This window comes from Equus asinus, chromosome 20 (genome assembly GCF_041296235.1).
Source record: "Equus asinus isolate D_3611 breed Donkey chromosome 20, EquAss-T2T_v2, whole genome shotgun sequence".
Classification (NCBI taxonomy): Eukaryota; Metazoa; Chordata; class Mammalia; order Perissodactyla; family Equidae; genus Equus; species Equus asinus.
In genome coordinates, this window is record NC_091809.1 from 48,255,686 (window position 1) to 48,278,910 (window position 23,225).

General features: G+C 41.1%; 1 long non-coding RNA gene across 1 annotated transcript; it reads right to left on the reverse strand.

The window, feature by feature from the left end:
* Positions 1 to 1,546: 1,546 nt before the first annotated feature.
* Positions 1,547 to 21,878, reverse strand: LOC139041217 (uncharacterized). The gene is made up of 3 exons (XR_011496040.1): positions 21,601 to 21,878; positions 5,422 to 5,633; positions 1,547 to 2,377 (listed from the first exon to the last, which is right to left on the reverse strand). It is a non-coding gene; the product is annotated as an uncharacterized lncRNA (long non-coding RNA).
* Positions 21,879 to 23,225: the final 1,347 nt, after the last annotated feature.

A 23,225-nucleotide genomic window follows, 5' to 3' on the forward strand; every position in this document is an offset into this window, starting at 1 on the left:
TTACTGATCACACTCTGTCTCTTCACTCGCTTTGGGGGAAGCCAGCTGCCATATGTGAGCAGCCTTTGGAGAACTCCATGTTTTAAGACACTGAAGCCTCTGGCCAACAGTCATGTAAGTGAACTTGGACATGAGTCTTCTAGTTTAGTCAGTCTTTCATGTGATTGCAGCTCTGGCTAACATCTTAACCGCAACCTTATGAGAGATCCTTATCCAAAAACCCAGCTAAGCTGTTCCAAATTCCTGCCTCATAGAAATTGTGACATAATAAATGTTTGTTGCTCTAAGCCTTTAAGTTTTGGGTAAATTGTTATGTAGCCATGGATAAATAATAAACCTAGAGTAACCAAAACAATTTTGAGAAAAAGCAAATTTGGAGGACTCACTATAAGATTCATTGTAAGACTTACTACAAAGAGCTACAGTAATCAAGACCGTGTGGTATTGGCAAAAGGATAGACATATAGATCAATGAATCAGACTGGACAGTCCAGAAATAGACCCATAAATATACGATTTTGACAAAGTGCCAATACCATTCAGTGGAGCAAGGATAGTCTTTTCAACAAATGGTGCTGGAGCAATTGGTTGTCCATATGCAAAACAAAAACAAAAACAAAGAAACCTCAACCTACTCCTTGCACCATATACAAAAGTTAATTGAAATCTATAATATACCTAAATGTAAAATCTAAACAATAAAACTTATAGAAGAAATTGTAGGTGCAAAACTTTGTGACCTTAGGTTAGATAAATATCGCTTAGAACACAAAAAGTGTAAATTAAAAAAAAATTGCTAAGCCATCTTGGTGGCATAGGGATTAAATTCATGCACTCCACTTCAGTGGCCCAGGGTTTGCTGGTTCAGATCCCGGGCATGGACCTACACACCACTTATCAAGCTCTGTGGTGGCAGTTGTCCCACATATAAAATAAAGGAAGATGGGCATGGATGTTAGCTCAGGGCTAGTCTTCCTCAAATAATAATAATAATAATAATAATATTTAAAAAAAGGAAAAATTGGAAAGTTAGACTTCATCAAAATTAAAGATTTCTTCTCTTGGAGAGATGTTATTAAGTTTGACAAAAATAAATGCCCATGGACTGAGACAAATTTTGGTATACAGAATATATAACAATTTCTTACAGGTCAAGTATAAAAAAAAGCAAACAATTCAACAGAACATTAGAAAAGAGTTAAACAGACAGTATACCAAACAAGAGATACAGATGGAAAATAAGCCCCTGAAAATATGCTCAACATTAAGGAAAAGCAAATTAAAACTGCAAAGAGACACCACCATCTATCAGAACGGCTAACACTTAAAAAGGAATAAAATTTGACAATACCAAGTGCTGTTGAGGATGTGGAGTAAGCAGATCTCTCAGACATTGGTGGTAGGAATGCAAAATGGTATAGCCACTTTGGAAAATAGTTTGCATTTTCATATTAAGTTAAACATACACTTACCATTTGAGCCAACAATTCCACTCCTAAGTATTTACCCAAGTAACTTAGAAATTGTAGTTCACATAAAAACTTGTACCAGAATGTTTATAGCAGCTTTATTCATAATCACCAAAACCTGGAAACAACACAAATGTCCATCAACTGGTCAATGCATAAATGAATTGTGGTATATCCATACAGTACAATACTCCTCAGTAGTAAAAATGATGTACTCATACATACATCAACATGGGAGAATTTCAAAGGTGTTGTGCTAAGTGAAAGAAGGCAGCCTCAAAAGGTGAAAGCTCTAGGATTATATTTTTAAGACATTCTGGAAAACGCAAAATTATAGGGACAGAAAACAGATCAGTGATTGTCTGGGGCTGGGGGTACAGGAAGAAGATTAACTACAAATAGGCATAAGGGAACCTTTTGAGGTGATTGAAACATTCTATATATCGATTGGACGGCATTACATGACCAGATAAATTTGAAAGATTCATAGGACTGTACACTAAACAAGTGTCAAATTTGTTCTGTATAAAAGACACTTCAATAAATAGGACTTCTAAAAACTGTGGAATATTGCTTAAGGAGAGATTAGAAGAAAGTCTATACCTTTAAATGTTTCTGTTATTAAAGAAGACATGTCTTAAACTATTTCAGCTTCTGGCTGGAGGAATACTGGGGGTAGGGGGTGATGGTGAGCAAATTAAACCTATAGTGGGGAGAAGGAAGGAAATATTAAAGACAAAAGTAGAAATCAATCAAATAGGAAAGGATAAACAATAGAGGAAACCAGGGGCTGGTCCAGTGGTGTAGTGGTTGGGTTCATGTGCTCCACTTCAGTGGCCCAGGGTTAGCAGGTTCGGATCCCGGTGTGGACCTACACATCGCTCATCAAGCCATGCTGTGGTGGTGTCCTGCATATAAATAGAGGAAGACTAGCACAAATGTTAGCTCAGGGCAAATCTTCCTCACCACCCCCCCCCAAAATAGAGGAAAACCGATAAAACAAAAAATGTGTTTTTTTTTAAATATTGATAAAATTGACAAACTTTTAGCTAGACCAATTGGGGGGAAAAAAGAAGACACAAATTATCAATATCAAGACTGAAAGAAAGAACAACACTACAGATCTTACAGACATTGTAGGGAAAATTATAAACAAGTTTAAGCTAATAAATTAAACAACTTAGATGAACGGAAAATTATTTGAAAGACACAAATTACCAGTTCACTTAAGACAAATAGAAAATCTGAAATGTTATTTATTAAAGAGATTGAATTTATAATTTTCCCACAAAGAATACTCTCAAGCCCATTGATTTCACAGGTGAATTTGAACAAATATTTAAGGAAGAAATAATACCTATACCACAAGACTCTCTCAGAAAATACAAGAAGAAACAATTCCCAACTAATTTTACAAAGCAGAATAACCCTGGTACAGAAAACCAGGCAAGATTTTACAAGAAAACAAAACTACAGACCAATATTCCCCAAAAACATAGATGCAAAAGTCATTAGCAAAATATTAGCAAATTGAGTCCAGCAATAGATAAAAAGGATAATATATCACGAATACAAAATTGGTTTATCATTTGAAAATTAATGAATGAAATTCACCAAAATAACAGATTCAATGAGAAAAATATATGATCTTCTTAACAGATGCAGAAAAATGCATTTGATAAAATTTGACAGCCATTTATGAAAAATTAATAACTCTCAGTACGCTAAAAATAGAAGGGAACTTCCTCAAGCTCCAAAAAGTCATTTGTGAAAATCCTACAGCTAACTCAACACTTAATGATAAAATACTGAGTACTTCTCCCTTTAGATTAGGAATGAAATAAAAATGGTCACAATTGCCACGTCTATTTGACATTGCACTGAATGTCTTAGTCACTGCAATAAAGCGTGCAAAAACAAACAAATGGCATATAGGATGTCTAAAGTGGAATAATAGTAACTGAATTCACCCTTCCACCTGAAACAAGTGAAAAACTGACAAACTATATGAAGCATCAGTTTTCAAGACGTTGAACATTAGGCAACCAAACAACAGTGATCTCCAAGAGATAGAGAGCAAATAATGTGAGCCCTACATTTGCACTAGCTTACTGCTTTTAGAGTTTCCAGGCAAGGAGAGGGAACCCAGAGAGAGGTCATCCTTGACTTGGGGAGACGGAGCTGAGAGTCCAAAAAGACCAGAGAGACTGGAGTTGGTAGGATAGAGTATTGAAGAGGGAGAGCTACACAGAGAGAGCACCCAAAAACTTTTGATGCCACTCTCTCAATAACTGAGAGCACAAGGAGACAGAAAATCAGCAAGAATATAAAAGACCTGAACAACTCTATCAATCAAATTGACCTAAGTAACGTTATAGAACACTTTGCCCCCAAAAAGCAAACTACAAATTCTTTCCGAGTGCACAGGGGATAGCTCACAACATAAACCATATTCTAGGCCATAAAAAAGTCCAGAAAGTTAAAAGAATTCAAAACATACAAAATATGTTCTCTGTCCAAAGCAATATTTTAGTAGCAAAAACAACAGAAATTGATCTGGAAAATTCCCAAATATTTGGAAACTAAATAACATTCTTTTAAATAATCCATAGGTCAAATCCAAAGAGGAATTAAAAAGTATTCTGAACTGAATGAAAATGAAAACACAACATACTAAAATTTTTAGGATGCTGTTAAAGCACACTGAGAGGGAAATTTATAGCACTAAATGCCTATACTCGAAAAGAAGGTTTCAAGTCAATAATGTGAACTTCCACCTTAAGAAACCAAAAACAATAACAGTAAATTAAACCCATACAAAGAAGAAGAAAGAATATAATAAAGAACAGAACAGAAATCAATGAAATAGAAAACAGAACAACAATAGAGAAAATCAACAAAACCAAAAGCTGGTACCTTCATAAGACCAAAAAAAAAAACCTTGTATACCTCTAATCAGATTGAACAGACAAAAAGGAAGACGACACAAAATAACAATATTGGAAATGAAAGGTTTTACAGATTTTTTTTTTAAAGATTTTATTTTTTTCCTTTTTCTCCCCAAAGTCCCCCAGTACATAGTTGTATATTTTTCGTTGTGGGTCCTTCTAGTCGTGGCACGTGAGACGCTGCCTCAGCGTGGTTTGATGAGCAGTGCCATGTCCGTGCCCAGGATTCGAACCAATGAAACACTGGGCCGCCTGCACCGGAGTGCGTGAACTTAACCACTCGGCCATGGGGCCAGCCCCCAGGATATTACAGATATTAACACAGGTGCAAAAATTCTTAATATTTTAGCAAATCAAATCCAATAATATATAAAAAGTAAAACATATTATGAGACAGTAATGTTTATCTCATGAATGCAAAGTTGGTTTAAGATTTGAAAATCAATTAGTATAATTTATATTAACAAACTAAAAAAGAAAAGCCATATGATCATTTCAAAAGATGCAATGAGAGGCCAGCCTGGTTGCATAGTGGTTAAGTTCGTGTGTTCCACTTCAGAGGTCCAGGGTTCGTGGGTTCGGATCTTGGGCACAGACCTACACACTACTCATCAGGCCATGCTGTGGCGGTGTCCCACACACAAAATAGAGGAAGATTGGCACAAATGTTAGATCAGCAACAATCTTCCTCAAACAAAAAGAGGAAGATTGGCAATGGATGTTAGTTGAAGGACAATCTTCCTCACCAAAAAAACAGAAAAAGCATTTGACAAAGTCCAATACCCATCTCTCATAAGATTCTGAGCAAACTAACAAAATAGAGGGGAATTTCATCAACCTGACAAAAAGCATCTATGAAAGACTTACAACTAACCTTATACTTAATGGCAAAAGGCTGAAAACTTACCCCTAAGATCAGGAACAACACGAGTGGATGCCCACACTCATTGCTTCTATTCCACTAGAAGTTCTAGTCAGCACAAAAAGCAAGAGAAGGGGCTCACCTGGTGGTGCAGCAGTTAAGTGCGCATGTTCCACTTTGGCAGCCGGGGGTTTGCTGGTTCGGATCCTGTGTGCAGACATAGCACCGCTTGGCATGTCATGCTGTGGTAGGCGTCCCACATATAAAGTGGAGGAAGACAGGCACGATGTTAGCTCAGGGCCAGTCTTCCTCAGCAAAAAGGGGAGGATTGGCAGCAGTTAGCTCAGGGCTAATCTTCCTCAAAAAAAAAAAAAAGCAAGAGAAGAAAAGGCATTCAGGTTGGAAAGGAAGAAACAAAATTGTCTTTATTTGCTTATAACATTATCATTTATAGAAAGAAGCTGATGGAGTCTAAAAAAAGCTACTAGAACTCGTAAGTGAGTTTGGCAAAATTGAAGGATACCAGATCAATATACAATATACAATATACAAATCTCAGCAAACTTTTCTGAAGAAATTGACGATCTGATTCTAAAATCAGCATGGAAATGCAAAGGACATGGAACATGCAAAACAACTTTGAAAAGGAACGAAGTTGGAGGACTAATATTACCTGATTTCAAGTCTTAGTCTAAAACTATAGTAATCAAGATATCATGGTATTGGTGAGAAGATAAACAAATAGATCAACGAACCAGAATAAAGTCAAGAAATATACCCACACATATATGGACAACTGATCTTTGACAATGTTGCAACTGCAGTTTAGTGGAGAAAAAATAGTCTTTCAACAAATGATATCCATATATGAGAAAAATGAACTTTGATCAATATCTTGCACCATATACAAAAATTAATTCAAAATGTATCCTAGTGCTAAATGTATAAACCAAAACTGTAACATCTTAAACTGTAAAATTTCTGAAAGAAAATATGGGAGAAAATCCTTGTGGTATACAATAGAATACTACTCAGCAATGAAAAGAGATTATCTACTGGTACATGCAACAATAGGCATGAATCTCAAAATATGTTGAGTGAAAGCAGACAAAGAAGAGTCCATACTATATGCTTCAGTTATATTAAACTCCAGAAAATGTCAACTGAACTATACTGACAGAAGGCAGATGAGTGATTGTCTGTGGGGGATGGGCATGAGCGGGAGGGGTGCAAAGGTATAAACTTTTGGGGGTGTTGGATATGTTTTATGTTCTTCATTTTGGCAATAGCTTCATGATTGTATACATGTGTCAAAATTTATCGAATTGTACACTTTAAGAAGTGTAGTTTATTTTATGTCAATTATACCTCGATAAAACTTTTTTGAAGACCTACAGTTTGAAGTGAAGGAAGTAATACTTTCTTTATTTGCAGGCAACATTATGGTGTACAAGTTTCCCCAGCTATTCAAAAGTTCACTTTATGCCACTTTTACGAAAGACATTCATTAGTACTTGTCTTTGCTAACCAAACAAAATCCGAAGAGGATTTTGGCTTTAACAAAAAAAGGCGAAAATAGCATTCAGTGCGTATCCTTTGCAGCGAGCCATTCTAGAGGCAGAGCACACCCCAGCAGCCAGAGTGGTGCGGCCACGCTTCCCTGGGAACCGCACTCAGCATCTCAGCATCCACTGCCACGGCTTCGAACTCTATGAGCATCTGTGCTTTGTCTTGATTTATTTTGCCACATTATTTTTGGGGTCTGAGAATGCTCAAAAATTTTTCTCAGATAAATTAATGGTAATTGCTCCTTTGCTGTACGCCATTTCAGCTTACAAAGGGTTTCATAGGAACACTACTTTCGGATAGCAGGGGAATCCTGTATAGAGAAAATTCCAGGGACTCTACAATGAAAGCTATGGAATAAATAACCGACTTTAGCACATTTGTAGGATATGAGGACAATATACAAATATCAATTGTATTTTTATATGTTAGCAATAAACCATTTGAAAGTAAAATAAGAAATAATATTTATGATAGTGTCAAAAATATGAAAATATGTGGGCGTAAATTTAACAATACATGTGTAAAACCAGCACCCTGAAAACTATGATATATTACTGAGAGAAATTTTAAAGGACCTAAATAAATGTCATAACATACCACATTCATGAATCAGAAGATACAATATTGTTAAGATGTCAGTTCCCCTCCATTTAATCTATAGAGTCAAGCAATTCCTATCAAAATCTCAGCAAGCTTCTTTTTATAGAAATTGGCAAGCTAATTCTAAAATTTATATGGAACTGAAACGGACCTAGACTAGTCAAAATATTCTTGAAAAAGATAAACAGGGTTGAAGATTTATATTACCTGGTTTCCAGACTTACTATAAAGCTATAGTAATATAGTGGTATTCATATAAGGACAGATTTATAGGATCAATGGAACAGAATACAGAGTTCATAAATATATCTTCATATATAAGGTAAATTGATTTTCATTAAAGGTGACAAGGTGTATCGATGGAGAAAGGAAAGTCATGAGCTGGAATAACTGGATATCATGTGAAAAAAAGTAAACCTTGACCCTTAATGACATACACAAAAATTAACTCAATATGGACCATTAGTCTTAAAGATAGAAGTTAAAATCATGAAACTTCTAGAAGAAAATGTAGGAGAATATCTTTATGACTTCAAGATAGGCAAAGATTTCTTGCATAGAACATAAAAAGCATAAACCCTAAAGGAAAAAATGCTAATTTACAATTAAAAATTTCTGCTTTTCAAAGTACACCATTAGGAAAGGGAAAAGGTGAGCCTCAGACTAGAAGAAAATATTCTCAACCCATGTATCTTACAAAGAATTTTTTTTATTAAGATTATGATAGATTACAACCTTGTGAGATTTCAGTTGTACATTATTGTTAGTAATGTTGTGGGTACATCACTTCACCCTTTGTGCCCTCCCCACCCCTTACAAAGAATTTTGATCAAGAGTGATATTGACCCTGATATCAGTTTCCCCACATTAAACCCAGCATATATGGGGTTAAAACCAAAACGCTCATTCCCTGCTTATTCTCTGGCTTCCTGGCTCCAGAATCCACTATCCTCCATTGAGTCAGACACCGCCAAGGACAAGCACCTGGATTATCTCCTCCCCACAAAGAGACACAGGCTGGTGGGAAAGCTGCTGACCAGGAAGGTCATTGACTTCCTCCTCTCTGCAAGTAGTCTCAAGGCCAAAGATAGGCTGGTGGGAAAGCTCTGACCAGCAAGGCCATACGCTCCCCCTTCCCTACCTAAAACCCCAAATAAAAACCCTTCCTTTTAGCTTTTCGGGGAGTTTGGGATTTCAACATTAACTGCCCTCTCTCCTTGCTCAGCGCTGTGCAAAAATAAAATTCCTACTTTCTTCCACCACACCCTGTGTCAGAGATTGGCTTGCTGCGCAACGGGTGAATGAACTCACTTCAGGTTTGGTATCAACAGTATGTGAAGAACTTACATCAGCTTAATACGAAGACAACAACACAATGAAAAGCAGGCAAAAAATTTAACAGACACTTCACAAAGAATATATACCAATGGGCAGTAATCACCTGAAAAGATGCTCAACATCAATAGTCATCAGGGAAAGGCAAACTAAAACCACACTATGAGATACCTTCCCACTGATTAGAACGGCTGAAATTTAAGACACAGCACCAAGTGTTGGTAAGGATTGAAGCAACCGGAACTCACATACACTGCTGGGAGAAGTATAAAATGATACAACACCTTGGAAAATAACAGTTTCCTAAAAAGTGAAATGTATGCTTATCATACATAAAATATGACAATACCCCTGCTAGCGTGTATTCTGTAGCCACTCTAGACACTAGTATGTTTAGGAACTGCAAATGCACACAAGGAAATGCTATAGATTCTTGCTGCAGCTCTGCATGTAATAGCAAACAAATAGAAAGAAACTGTCCCTCATCAGGGGACTAAAAGCTATAATTTTTTATACAGTGAAATACCATACCATAATTACCATGAGCAGACTAGATCCACATATATCAAGATGCATAAATCTCAAAAACATAAAGTTGAGTGAAAAAATCTAGTTGCAAAAAAATATGTATTATTTATAGACAAACACATACATAGTAAAAGTAAAAAACGTGAAAGGAAATTACACAACCTTCAGACTAGAGGATACTTAGTGGGTGGAGAGATGGGGCAAGGATGCAGATGGGGCATCACCTGTATCTGTAATGTTTTATTTCTTTTGAAAAGTAAAGATCTGAAGCAAATATGGTATCATGTTAGTTTCCGGTTAATTTCAGTTGTGGGAATATAAGTGTCTATTATACTTAGGAAATTTCTCTGTTTTCATGTTTCATAAGATAAAGCAGAGAGGAATTAGCCTGCCCTCAGAGAGAGGGTAAGGGCAGTCCAAGGGACTTCCACTCTTAGGAATACAACAAGAAAGCGAGTTCTATGTGCTTTCTTCCATTGTGCCTGCCAGAAAGGAGTCACAAAATACACCCCAGAGACCATGGCCGAGAGAATGGTGTAGGATGCTGGAAATTGCAGCTTCCTACATTTGGTACCCGTCATTTCCACTTCGGTTCCTGACACCAATTAGCAGTAAAGCTCTCAGAACCAAAAGGGCCAGCAGCAGGGAAGTGAGAACGAGAAAGACTGGGTCTTCCTCTGCAGCCAGATTTGGGGAGAAGGAGCCCCAAGCAATGGAATGAGTATGGCCTGAGTTAAAGAGGCAGGGGGAGCAGGATGTAAACCCAGCGTGGGAAAGGAGAAGAGGTGAGCTGGATGAAGCCTGAAAGGGCTATAATTCTATGCAGACTCCTGAGATGCCCTAACGGATAACCACATTTCCATGGGCACTTACTGGTCTTCCCCTGCATCCTGCCCCGCTGGGATATTTCTGCAGTCTTGAAGCACTGATCCAACACAATAGCTTCTAAGCTGCTTGACCTTCCCAGCCCCAGTGAACATTGCTTCCGCTCCTATATGACTGCACCATATCTACATCTTATCACCTACCTCTTCTCTTAGTGTGAAAACCTCAAATCCAGTGTCCCCTGCTCTGCCAAAACTACTGTTCCCCCTCTTTTACTTTCTAATCCTGTTGGTCTTGCACGTCAATCCCACGGATGTTTCTAGTCCACTGAATCCCCCATTTTCCTTTCATTTCTCAACTACCTTCTAATTTCATTCTTTTCCTTATCATCCATAAGAACCACAGTTGATTCCTTGAATTATTCACTTGCAACCTTCTGCTCCCGCTTTCTTACATGGCACCCCTTCCAAATCCATTCCACAATCTTCATTCCCTGCCCCTTAACCTGCGTAAATGAGCAGAGCTGAAGAAATAGCACAACCATGCAGACTGACATCATCCGAAATCTGGAGTTTCCAATATGAATTGGACCTTCAAATCTGTTCAGCAGACTTTCCCTTTGGTTCTTGGGTAGTTCATGCCCAATATTCATGTAGAAGATATTTCCAACCCATCTTGTCCTCAGTCATGTTGTCCTGACCCTGTTGCTTTCTGCTTCACAAAGAATATGGAGGCCCTGAGGTGTGAGTGAACTGTGCCTAAACTCACAACAGGAATACTTGGTCATCTGGAGAATCACATGACCTTTTTGCTCACGGTTTATCGTTCCTGTCCTCTACATACACGTATATATATAAATAAATTTATACTATAAATATATAAATAAATGTAGTATACTATAATAAATAAATCTATACATAAAACATATATGTAAATCTGAAGTGAAGGCTGTGTGTGTGAGTGAGCATATGTATAAAGTGAAGGAGATATATATCTCCTTTACTTCCCACACGCCCCATAACTCACTGCTTTCACCATTTCACTAAAACTAGCAAAATCACCAATGGCCTCTGTGTTCAAGCCTAGTGACTGCTTTTCGGTCCTTATTTACCTGTGCCCCCTGCAGCATTCGGCACAACTGATCAATCCCCTCCTTCAGGGAGTAATCCACTCCCTTGGTTTCCTCCGTATCAAGCTCCCGTCATGCTTCTGCTTTCTCTCTAACTTTTGCACTCAGCGTACTTCCTCAGGTCTCATTAACTATTGATTTCTCTAGTGCTTGACTTTGACTCTTTTCTCTTCTCAGTCTGCAAACTCTCCCTGGGTGACTGTACTGATTGTCCCCATTCCCATGGCTTTAACTACCACCTCAATCCTGAAAACTACAAAAGTCTATACTTCCAGCTCAATCTTCCTTTCCTGAACTCCGGATCCTCATACACAACAATTTATGGGTAATCTCTCACAGCACTTCAAACTCAATGTGTTCAAACTCGCGTCCTGCAGAACATCTCTTCCTCCTACTGCTCTGTTTTGATTGGTGAAACCCCTGTCTTCTCAAATGCCTGTGTTAGCAACCTGGAATGTGACTCCTACTTCTCCCTCCATATACATCAATCAAGTCCTCTCTTAGGTAGACCTACGCATTTCTTGAGAGAGGTAAAATAATGTAGTGGTTAGGAACATGGTCCATTGAGCCAAACCACATGTGTTTGAAGGTTGACTTTGCTGCTTACCAGCTGTTGACTTTGGTGAAGTTACTTATTTTCTGTGTTTCAATTTCCTCATAGATGAAGCAGGAATGATAATAATATTACCTACTTCATAGAGTTTTGGGGAGATTTACACTAACATAGGAAAAGCACCTAGAAAGTAGCCCACCGTAAGCATTTGGTAACTGTTCACACATTTTCATTATTATATTATTATCAATACCTCACCATATTCACAGCCTCTGCCCCTGTTCAGCTGTTCATCTTTTCCTACATGGCCTTTTATCCATTCTCTTCTTTCAAAAAGGCTTAGGGTCCTGTGTTGGGGTTTTGGTAGCGGGAGTGTTCAGGGCTGTCTCACAGCAGTAAGGCATGAACCAAGGGGCGTTGGTTACTTAACTTCTGAGTGAGGCCAGATTAGGAAGCAAAAAAAAGCCCAAAAGACCTCAAGAGAGGGAACAGGAACTGTGTCTGAAGGGAAGGACTGGCCACCAAGAATGGACTGAGATACATGAAGAATGCTTGGAGGTGGAGCTGGAGCAGTTCCCAAGACGAAACATGAGATTGGATCAAGAGAAAACTTACTTCAGAACAAGTCTCCTAACTCAGTGCTTTGCAACCCCTGCTGTAAATTACTATCACCTGAGAGGCATTTAAGACACACAGAAGCCGGGGCCCAGCCCCAGACAGATTCAAGCAAAATCTTGGGATTAAGCTCTCAGCACTATTATTATTGTTTGTTATTTCACAGGGAATTCTAACGTGTGGCATGCGGCTAGGGTTGAGAACCAGTGTCCTCCCTAGTCTCCTAATTTTGACCGCTTTCTTCCCTAACACCATCACCATCCACAGTTACACACATACACAGTTTTCATTCATTTTTCCTAAGGCAAAGTTGGTTGTGTCATGATCTGGCTTAAAGCCCTTCAGTGGCTCCCCATCACCCTACAGGACAAAAATCCCATTTCCTCAACATCTAAAAGCTTTCCCTGATTATATCCTTGTCTACTTCCTACTGTCTGATGAGAGCCAACTGAACACAATTTTCTTCCTCTCTCTGTGTTCAGTGACGTCACATTGGCAGTTAGAAACCAGCCACGCAAGGAATATTTACACCACAGAAATAGGCAAGTGCTACAAATCAGGGCTTCCCTCCCCCCCAATCGAAAGAACTGACTGTTAAAAATTTACCAGCTCACCACTGCTTTCTCCCACCTCTTCCACATACCCATACTCTGTTGAAATGTCAGACACTTGAAGTTTCTAGAACATGGTCTTTCAGATGTGGTTTCTTCTACTTATAATACTTTTGTCTTTCCTTATTAACCATGCACGCTTCTACCCATCTGTCCTGTCAACTTAAACATCACCTTCTTTTTGAATCCTTTCTTACTCACTCCAAGCAGGATGGATCGCTTCCTTCCCTATTACCATTGCACATTATTGGTGCGATATTTAGTGATTCTTTTTTGCCACACTTGATGACAAGAATTGTTTATGTACATACATAGTTTTCTTCCTTACCAGACTGTGAACTCCTTCCTCTCAAAGGCCACGTCTCTCTCATATTTATATTCCCATAACCGGTCTAAATGCCTGGCACATAGTTGATATGCAATAGTTGTTTCTTTAATGGATAAATAGATGAATAAATGGAAAGATGAATGAGCAAACCTGGTCAGAGGAAAATATTCAGAACAGAGAAGAGCTTGAAGAAATACTGAAATGCCTCATTTTAGAAAGTATTTAATGCCAGATTTGGACTTCATATCATAGTAAACGGAGAACCACTGCAATTTCTCTGACAAGGGAAGTGACCTGTAAAAGATCATGTTTTAGAATGGCTAGTCTGACAGCAGCATGCAGGATGAACCTGAGAGAAGAGAGACTCGAGGCAAACAGACTCTGGTCATGTCCAAGGGGATCAGAGCCCCAGGCAAAAAGGTAAAGAGGCAGAAGGTGGGCTTAGCGGAGGCATATCTAGTCATCGGCATCCTGGGTTATGTCCAGGGGAAAATGAACTGGATGGTCTAAAGCCCAGAAATAAGAAGAAGAATTTGGTTTGCTTGCCCTGAAGCATAGAAAACATAGGGCGACACGATGGCTGTCTTCAAATCTTTGACAACCGCTCCCAAGGGAACAGGAATTGCCCAGTTTATTTCTGGGTTCTGTGTGGCCCAGAAGTCAGATCTAAGACAAATATAAGGAAGAATTTTACACCAGTTAGACATGCTTAAAAGTGGAACAGGCTGTCAAAAGAAGTAGTGAGCTCCTTATTACAGGAAATGATCAAGCAGAACACTTGGTACAGTTGTTATAAAGGAAATTCAAGGATTAGATCAAGGTAATCTTTTAAGCACAAAATTCTGTTATTTTATGATGGTTTTAGTCCCAAGGAGTTTGAGAAAACAGTGCAACTTGCAGGTATAATGTCCAAAAGTTGGAGTTCCTGGACATAAGGCTGAAGAGAACTCTCAAGGCCAGAACTGTACTCTGAGTGTCGGGTGTCCAAGCCCACGGCTATTAACATCATACCACGGTTATCCCAAAGAAGGAATGCCAGGGCCAGCAAGTGGCCACTCTAGCTTAAGAAGTCTCTGGGCCCTCCCTAACTCCAGGGGCCGTCAATGGAATATGAGCAGGTATCAGGAAGTCATCAAGAAATACCCAGAGCAGTTTCCCTTCCCCCTTTCCTCTCCTCCGTCTCTCAACTCTGCAGGGGCCCCCTCTTAGCCTTAATGATGATCTCACCATGTCCTCATCCAACAACGGGGTCTTCCTCAAACTCTCTTTCCTCTAGCTTAGAATTTCTTCTGCCCTTTCACTCTCAAAGTGATGTGCCATACCTGCTGCTCCACATGTGTTCTGGATCCTGTTTCCCTTCTTCCTCTCTGTGACATTGCTCCATCCCTTTTGATACCAAATCCTTCCTTTCCCGGCCCAAAACATTTGAAATTATTCTTATTCTGGAACAAAAAAAGTCCCTCCAATTACTATTCACCTTCTCTTCTACATCCACACTTTTAAAAAGAGTGCTCTCTCGCTGTCGTTGACCTTAACCACACCTTACACCTCACTCCTTCCCTACCATCCACCTTTGGTCACAAGGTGCTCTCCTGAGGGATGCCACAAAAGATAATAGAAAGAGGATGAGATTTGGAGTCAGAAAACTTGGGCTCAGTTTCTGGATCAGCCATTTACTATCTGAACCTCACTTTCTTCGTCTCATTCATCATAAGTATTGAATGAGCTCATAGATAAGGACGACATCCCCCCATATACACACAGTGAAAATCACTGTACAGATGTTAGTGTTACTGAAACCTCTGTCATACAGATGACTAATGACATCTTGATCCCTTGTTTCAATGGCCTTTCCTCAGTCTTCAGTCTCATAACTTCTTGGCTACATTTGAATCCACTGACCATGTCCTTCTTTGTGAAACTCTTTATTTCCATGATTTTCTCTGTATTTCTTCACATCTCTTATCCAGTTCCCTCTCTGGATCTTCTCTCTGCCTCTACAGCAATATTCCTGTGAATGCACTTCCTTTTTCTGCTGTTATTCCTCCACTGAGAAGTGAAGGATTGATCTCTCTCCCGAGGGTTCGACTATCTCCTCTGGGTACATAACCGGCTCAGACTTCTCTCCCGAGCTTTGGTCCCGGGTTTTCAACTCTGCCGTATTTCTCCATCCGGTTTTCCTGCCAGAATCTCAAACTCTTCTTTGTTGACACTAGGTGAATCAATACTGCTTTGTAGAGCCCCTGGCAAAGCAGTTTGAAAAGGCCAAACACTGATTGATTATTGGCCAGCCCCATCAGGGACCACTCCCAAAATGCCAATCAGAGAGGACCATTCCTTTTATATAAACTTCATGCTATAAATTGTGGCATCTGCATTCAAGTAGAAGGTGGTAACAGCCACTCCCACAGGTCTGTAGGTATTGTTAAGGTATTTTTATGGATTAACAATTCCCTGATGTTACCCTTCTCTCTGGGTTCTAGGTTCTTGATTCTTGAAGGTGTCTATGGCCAAATTCTATAAGCTGATCTCTGGTTCCCTCTCAAAGCCTTCTTGAAGGGTAAACAATGTGTTCACTAAAAAAATAATGAGACCAGTTCTTATTAGATGACATATTCCTGGCCTGAACCAAAGAAAACTACCCATCTGGTCCATCTGGCCCAGATATTTTGTCCTTCTGGAAAATTCTGAGTCACATCAAACTATAAAAATCCATTCTTTATCACACAGAAAATATATTTAATCTCCCCATGTTTTCCCCCTCCTGGCCTCTCTAATTTTGTTAATGGTGGATGTTTAATAAATGTTCGTTTTCCTTTCCTGTTTCCCTTCTCTCTATCAGTCTCTACATGCCGTCAGGGCAGTGACTGTTGTATTTCTCATTTTTGTACTCTCAACACCATGCCTTATCCATCCATCCGTACAGACATTAAATTAAGTAGAAATATCTAGATAGGCGGTATGAGAGCATCCAATTTTAAAATAGGATCAAGAAGGATCACGTGCAGTGCCTTTTGCACTGAATTGTGGCACGTGCTATCCATACAATAGTTGCTAGTTGTATCTAAATGTAGCAACCCCTGATCTCAGCCCATAGCCCTGGAGAACTCTCTTTAGTCCCACCAGCTTGGTTGTCTGATCCCTTAACATGGACCAGGACCCATTCTCTACATGCCCCTTGGTATGGCCAGGTAACTGCCAACTGGTGGTGTGCTGGAGGCCTCTAGCACAAGCGAGAGGGAATCCATTGTACACATCTCTTCCCAATTCTGTTTTCAGCAATATCATGTTGGCAGCTTGAAATTGGCAATGTGGGAGTATTTATACCATGAAAACTGGCAAACACTACAAATCAGGTCTGTCTTTTCCCCCAGGGAGCCGGCTGTAAAACATTTACCAGCACACCACTGCTGCCAACACTCCTGTTTATCTCTTGCATGACTGGCTTCTTCCAATCCGTAAATTTCAGCTCAAATATCTCCTCTTCAGAGGGACCTTTTTATCTGAGGTTATCCCCCACCCAGTCACTTCCTGTTATATCACCCAATCTTTCCTTCAGAGCACTGATTTCAACCTGGAACTTCTTCGGGCACATATTTATGGACTGGCTTATGGTTTATCTTCCTCACTCAAAACCTTGTCTTGTCTTGTTCACTGCTCTATTCCCAGCATTTAGTGCAGACCCAGGCACATAGTTGGTATTCAAGAAAGATCTTTCTGATGAATGAGTAAAAAGAATAAATGGTCCCAACTGCTCAGGCATCAGAAATAGAAAGCACACAATTGTCCATATACTTGTTTGTGCCTCCCAATACACTCTGAGTGTTTTGAGAGTGGTTTTTTTTTTACTGCATTCCCAGGGCCTAGCATAGAGCCTAGAACATAGTAGATGCTCATTAAATTTTTTAGGATGAAATAAATGGGTAAAATGAGGGACGACCCAAGTCATAAAATTTTCCCCTTCTATCTCCCGAGAACTCCATTCCTTGACCTTCATCAGCGTCATGAAGCACTGCTGTTTCCTTCTGAAAAAGCAAAACCTCCGAGGCAGGTGGAGCTCCTCAACCCCAGGACTGCTGGAAAGACCGGGGTGGCATCAATTTATCTCATCCAACCTGTATTTTTCTTCTTTGACTGGGTCACAGCAATTCATTATGTCACCCTTAGGCAAGTCCCCAAATGGGACTGAGAGAGGCCACGGCCCCTGTCTCTTCCAGCAGGCTGCAGCAGAGATAGCTTTCCTTGCATGGATGAATAGCTGTGAGCCACCTTTGCCCCAGCCTCCTGGAGAAGGCAAAAGAAGTTTTCTAAGTGTTTTCCTGCCACGCGGATCACTGAATTATGCATGAGGCCAAACCAAGGGAACAGCAAATCATTGTGGGATGAAGGGGTAGGGTTCATGCAGAAAGGGAAATCGAAACTTTACCTGCCTTCTCCTTGTGATGGATTCCCTCAATTGATAATTAGTGTTATATTACTCCACATCTTTAATAGATTATTGATGTCTTTGGCAGTGATATAATCCTGGTGTCAAGAGTAATTCTTTCTTTCTAGTAAGTGGCACAGACTACACTCAAGCAAGGCAGCTTGGACACAGGGCCTGGCTGATCCAACTCAAATCAATTCGATCCAGTACTTCTTTGGGCATTAACATGCAGGATGAAAGAAAGATGGGTATTCATGATTTGCCTCAAAAGCAGGAGAGGCCACGAGACTTGGCAAGTCTACAGGAGTCTACTGGTAATATAGCTGAGGAGATTTCTTTCCCTCATCACCATTGGATGGAAGATGCCAAATACCCTGCTGTCACGGTCTTACTTCTCATGATAGAGTTGTGCTCCGCCCACCAAAGGCGACTGGAGCTGCTCCCAGCTGCAGACATGGAAGTGTTCATTTTCGTCTCCATCAGCACCATATCTCATAGATGGATTTTCTCCCTTTTTCCAGTTCCTCATTTCCTGTGAGCATTAGTCCTTCTGGACCAGAGGACTCCAGGTATTTCACAAGGCAGAAGTACCTCTAAACACCCAAATTAGACAATCAAGAGTTGGAGTCTTTGGATAGGAGTCTTGGTAGACAACAAAACCCCTAAACTGAGCAGAGACAGCCATTGAGGTCAGCTGCAGGTAACTCAGGGGATCCCAACAAACTTCTGAGAGGAGCAGAGGAGCTGCAACAAGTTAGGGGTCTACCACCCAAGGCTCTGTATCATTTAGGAAAGCCTGATCTTGCAATGAGAAATTCTTTTTCTGGAAAGCTCACTCAGCTCCTCTATAAGAGAATGAGCACTGGTATTAAATTTTTTTTTAATAGGAATTGAGTCCTAGATTGGCCATTTAAAAGCTATGTGACATTGGTTAAGTTGCTTTGTCTCTATGAATATCAGTTTTTTTCCATCAGTACGATAGGAACAATTATAAATGTCCCACACTCTTCACAGAGTTTTGTGAGGGACAAATAAAATGAGATGGTACATGAAGGAGCCACTTGTAGCCAAGTGCTGTGTGCACTCCAGGGGATGTCTGATTTGCCAGCACCCTTCCCTTTTCTTAGGCACCGAGTTCCCATCTCCCAGAAAATGTTTTTCCCCCAAAATGAACCTTGTGGTTTGAATAAAAGCTGCCATCTTGTCACTCCTTGTGTGGGTATCTGAGTGAATCTGGACCAATTGTGGCAACCCTCTCTTGTGGCAGTCATGGTTGATTGAGATGGCCCTGAGGGGGCCATTGGAACACCAGTGTGGCATTGAGCCTTCCCCAAGGGTTGTATTTAATCTTGCCTTGAGAGAAAGTAGGAAGCAGTTCCCCCTGGGGTGGGAGCTGTTAGATGTGCCGCTCGGAGATTATTGGTGGCTCTGTTCCCTAATGGGTGGAGGAGGCCTGACAGCTGAGGGAGAAAATAAAGCCAGCACTCAAGAAGAGATGAAATACAGAGAGACTGGTGATGATATATCTTGTTCATATTTCCCTGTGGGTCTAAATGAATCCCTTCTTCTTCATGGCTTGGAAGGATGTTGACATAATAACCTTCCAATACATTCCTCTTTTTGCCTAAGCCAGTTTTACTTCTATTTCTGTCACTTACAACCAAAAAAGGCTCAATGGAGAGACTGCCATTCATTATTCCGGCTCCCAGCTCCAGGTAGAGCTTGGATCTTACATTCAGATCTCTGAGCCTCACAGTCAATAGGCCCCCTTCTCCAAGGCCATTTCACTTGCTCTGTCCTTTGTTCACACCACAAACAATTTGTGAGTTTTTGCCATGGCTGTGCACTCTCTCATGCCTCTGGATTCTGCATATCATCTTATCTTGAGGGAACTCACACAGCACCATGCCTTAGAGGCAGCTGGTCGACAAGTCAAGTCTAAGCATTTATCCTCATGCTCTTGATTGTTGATTTTATATTTCTGTAGCAGGTATCCATGTAGGATTCTTCAAATCCTTCGTGAAATGGCGTAGGTTATAATTCACTAAAAATTGCTGAACATCTACTCTCAGCTGGAAACTATTGGGAAAAAAAAGATAGGCCTGTGCCCTTGAAATGCATATCATCTTGCTCAGCAAACAGTGCGAAGCTGGAGAACAAGTCAGAAAAATCAAACCTGGCAATTTATGGGGCACAGATCATCAGGATTCAAACAGCGAGAGAGGGAAGTATTTGATAGACTAGAATGTGTACGGGAGAACAGAAGTAGGGTGTAACCTGTTGGAATTGTTTTCTTTGGCCAGCACAGTATTTATTTATTTTTTAATTAACTGCCACCATTTGAAAATCAAGAGATTTCCAATTTAAAAAAAACACGGATTTCTGGTTTCTTTTGATAAGTGTGGAGGTTTGACAAAATTCTTGCTTGGCAATAATCAGCAGGCTATGACTACCTGCTACCTGCTTTAACCTACACAGTCAGGCTTCAGTTAGCACCTGGCTGGCTTGGTACCTTTAGATTCCTCAGCCTGGTTCTCGAAGGCATTTGATTCTCCTACCTGAGGACAAGTTGGAGCCCAAAATGTCCCAACTCCCCGGAAGCCTTGAAGGAGGGACTTTAGGACCAGCACCCATGTAAGGTTGATGCCCATCTTGACAGGCACCTGATTTAGCACTTTTTTAGTGTTATTGACCATGGCACTCACACCAGCCAGTATAGGCTGCATTCACCCACCTGGCTCCAGGTGAGTCTCCGTAGGAAGGACAGGTGGAAGAACCCTTCACCAGGTCATCCATCAGCTACCAAACACCCACCACTCAGAGCCTCGGGTTGGCTTCAGAGCCTCTTTCTCCTTCTTCTTTTCCTGCTTTTAATGTCCACGTTTTTCCCCTTTGTTGCATTTGAATGCAGATGGTATAGAATGAAATTCCTTTGGCGGCTGTATGTGCAGGAGTGTGCAAAAGTATTTATGAATCCTAAATGAAGCTGGCTGCCGAGCCCAGGAGCTCCAGCAGAGCGCTGGCGTGTGTGCCCGCCGGAATCTGATCTCTTACACGGGAAGCTGTGTTTGATATCTCATTTGTTGGCTGTGTTCCTTGCAAAGCCGAGCGCTGTTTAACCCACTTTCCCATAGCAGAAGAAAAGGCAGAAGAGGCTGGCTGGGCAAGGGGCAGGTCATCCCACAAAAATGTCCTGGAATGATCAGAAGCGATGGCTCCTAGGGCATGTGGAAGGTGCTGCCACCCTCTGACTGGGTGTAGCATTACATGCTACTGAATCAAATTGGCACCTCTCTCTCATCCTTGGGGGCCTCCCTCCTTGCTTCTTAAGAGCCCGGAGGTCCTAGAATTACGAGTGAATCCAGACTGGCTTGGCTTTTATTTGGGTCCTTAGACAAAGATGTGCCTTCTCTCCTTCTGGTTTCATGAGACATTTCTCTTGGGCAGACCAAGACCTCCCTCCAACCCTGGTCTAGGAGAGACACAGCACGTAGCGGTGGCTGAATCCGCCTCTTCCTGCTAGATATTCAGCCCACGCATGACAAAGACTTTGGCAAAATGCTAGCAATCAGAAATCCGCTCTTCATAGACATAAAAGAGTCGGCACATAGGTCTCCCCAATAATGATAGTCTACATGCATTAGCATATATTTTCTTGAGAAGCGCACTATCAGAGTTTGTCCCTAAAACCAATTCATTCTATTTACAGCTCTTCTGAAGCCCCTGAGAGGGAATCATCTTGGAGCACTGCAGACACCACACTGAAAATAGTGAAAAACATTCAATTTGGAAACAATTTTACCTCTATTTATCTTTTTTCCCCTTCGCGAGTCAGCCCAGTGCTTCAGCTTCTTCCCCTACTTGAAGGCAGTCCTCTCCCTGCCTCCTCCTGGGTCACAATGGCAGAAAGGGCTCTGTACCCCCAAAGTGTGGCTGAGGCGGGCCACGAAGGAAGGACACTCCATCTTTCCTCCCGGTGGGAACACCTGGTTCCCAGAACTGAGGGAGGATATCGAGGGGGGCGGAGAACAGAGGCTGCACCTGACGCGGCAGCTGTGCTATCTCTACGACACACAGTCTATTCTTCAGAACTAACTGCAGCTCTTTAAAACAGCAGCAATATGAGTGTCACATCCTATTACCCCATCGTCTGGGCTAATAATAAGATTATGTAACCATATCAACAGCAAGAGAAAGGGAGCGAGAAAGTATCCCTTTGGTTACATAAAGCACCCCGGTGACTAGTATAGCGTGTAGATCACTCAGCTCGGGGACATGTGCCGCCTGAGAGAGGGTCAGGTGATGGCAGGCCTGGCACCTTCTGCAACACCGAGGGCAGACCCGCACTCAGGGCTGGGTATGTAGTAAATGCCTACTATGTGCCCAGCCCTGTGTTCCAAACAGGAAGTAAGCAGGATAAGTAAATGTTACAACACAGTTTCTGCTTCTGAAAGAACCTGATCAGGAAGTCAGAGATGAGCCACTCCCAGTTGTGGTTGTAAATACCCCGGACTTGCACTCAGGAGACAGAAGCTGGGATGCTCCCTCCTCCCTTGTTGAGACAGTTAGCCTGTCTAGGTTCCTCCGCTGTAAAAGGTGGGTGATCATACCTCGTCCTCTATGCCCCACAAGCTTCTTGTGAGGATGGAATGAAAAATGCAGTGGTTTCCAGATCAATAGTGCAATCCTTTAAAAAAAAAATGTACATGAAACTCTGAGATAAAACACAGAGAAGAGCTGAGCTGCTGTTTTCGGGGTGGCTCCCCCACATAGCCTTTCCTTGCCCCTGAGCAGCCTCTGAGGTATCCATGAGCACCGCATAGCTCTGAGAAATGTAACTTGAAGACAGTGAGAAAATGCTTCAAAATTGTGTATTATTATTTTTATTAGTGATGACACAAACTGGCCATTAATGGAGGTAATTGTAGGAATTGAGAGAAGGGAGAGATCCATGTGGGTTGAAGTGTTCAAATTGCTGTAGAGTGCATGGTGATCCTTAAAGGATCCAGGCAGAGGGTAGTGGGGAGAAGATTCCAGGTGGCATGTGGATGTGAGCAAAGGTGTGGAGGTGAGAAATAACCTGTGCTCTGCGGAGACTGGGTGGGAGGGAAGAGCCCACCTGGTTAAAGCAGAGCCTGTGTGTGCAGTGGTGCTGGGAGTGTCAGTTGGTTAAGGCAGGCTTCTTTAAGCACGACCAACCCGTGATACATGTTGGGACTTCATAGGCAGGTCCTATGGGAAACCCAAACCAAGAAGGTGCAGGCTGGGGGGTCCTGAGTGTAGTTAGCCTGGTTTTACTGTCTGACTCGAGTTGGGCTAATTCATTGCCTTGAACCCTACTTGTTTGTTGGAGTCAAACTTCCCACATCAAGGACCATTTGCTCTACTGGTGACGATCTCTGGCTCTGATTTCCGTTCCTAATTACC